Source organism: Xiphophorus hellerii, unplaced genomic scaffold (assembly GCF_003331165.1).
Source record: "Xiphophorus hellerii strain 12219 unplaced genomic scaffold, Xiphophorus_hellerii-4.1 PGA_scaffold_68__1_contigs__length_43916, whole genome shotgun sequence".
Lineage (NCBI taxonomy): Eukaryota > Metazoa > Chordata > Actinopteri > Cyprinodontiformes > Poeciliidae > Xiphophorus > Xiphophorus hellerii.
In genome coordinates this window covers 12,114-13,467 of record NW_022587643.1, presented here as the reverse complement: position 1 = coordinate 13,467, position 1,354 = coordinate 12,114, and the positions used below count along the sequence as shown (strand labels likewise).

The following is a 1,354-nucleotide window of genomic DNA, read 5'->3' as shown; positions in this document are numbered from 1 at the left end:
TTTTGTTACTCTAACTGTGGTTATTGCAGAAGACTCTTGGATGCACAAGCGCTGTGTGTGAGGTTCGGGGTGAATACCATTAGAGATGCCGTGTGTTTTTCAACAGTCAATAAAGCTGACTTATAAAAGATAAAACTAAAGCTCGTCCATTCCACAGTCCCCATTAAAAATCTGCTCAGGGCTAAAAAAAAAGGCTTGGCTCCAATTTACCCATTTAAAGACAAACTCCAAGGATTTTCTGCTTTATTCATTTTTATTTTAAAGACTGAGAACATCCCTGTAAAGAAATCAAATGGTCAGCAAGGAATTCCCAGGAATGAAAGGGAACCAGGATGGATGGATGGGTGGATGGATGAATGAAGGGAACCAGGATGGATGGATGAAGGGAACCAGGCATGGATGGATGAGTTCATCTGGGTCAGAAGGCAGCTTCTTATGAGGACGGTATAGTTAAATCCTCATTTTCTTCTCTCAGATCTGCCCAGCAGGAGAAGCTCGCTGCGTCTCCTCTCTTCCAGGGTCCATCGGCTCAGTGTGACGTAGCGACTCAAACTCAACAGGTGAGGCCGTTTTCAGGCTGTTTGATCTCAAATCTCCCCCACCAGTGGCGCCTCAGATGAGCGAGTCGTAGCGACACACCGCCGACCCGTTCGGCTCATTACCGACGGTACCACAGCCCGATTCTATCAAGCTGCTGTGGGACACCTGATGAAACTCTCCCTGCTCAGACCCAAATAAAAAGGAGAAACAGGAACTCAGACATGAATTATTTTCATCAACATTTGTAAGGTTGTTGTGATGGAAAATAAAAATCCAACTGAGAAAAAAGAAGCTGCTGAGTGGAGGACCGAAGGGAAAGAGTCCTCTTCTTCTGGTCCTAACAGGAAGAAGACATTTAAATTTATTCTGGACACTTAAAATGTCTTCTGGTTCTAGTACTAAATGTTCATTAGAATTTAAAGTTTATTGATATTTGAAATGTGTTTTTGCATCATTGTGCCATAGCCACTATATTAGTTGACAATGGTATTAAAACAACATTATCGTTTATGGCAATAACTTCTGGGACAATTTATTGTCCAGCAAAATTTATGTTGACAACCGTCACAATAAGTTTTGCTGGATGATAAATTGTCCAAGAAGTTATTGCCATAAACGATAAAACGGTAATGAGACCATTTTCAACCAATACAATGGCTAAAGCATAACAATGCAAGAACACAGTCTCAAAGATAAAACTTTTTTTAATCACTGTCTTTTTATTGAGTTTTTTTTTTTTTTCCTTTAGTACATACAGTTTGTGAGTACAAAGAAGTGTATCTAACACATACATAAAATAATACACACAGAGAAA

The 1,354-nt window shown here is 39.9% G+C and overlaps 1 long non-coding RNA gene across 1 annotated transcript; it reads right to left on the bottom strand.

Moving 5' to 3' along the window:
* Positions 1–242: 242 nt before the first annotated feature.
* LOC116716560 (uncharacterized) lies at positions 243–921 on the bottom strand. Its single transcript, XR_004338538.1, has 2 exons — positions 540–921; positions 243–504 (listed from the first exon to the last, which is right to left on the bottom strand). It is a non-coding gene; the product is annotated as an uncharacterized LOC116716560 (long non-coding RNA).
* Between the last annotated feature and the right edge of the window lie 433 nt (positions 922–1,354).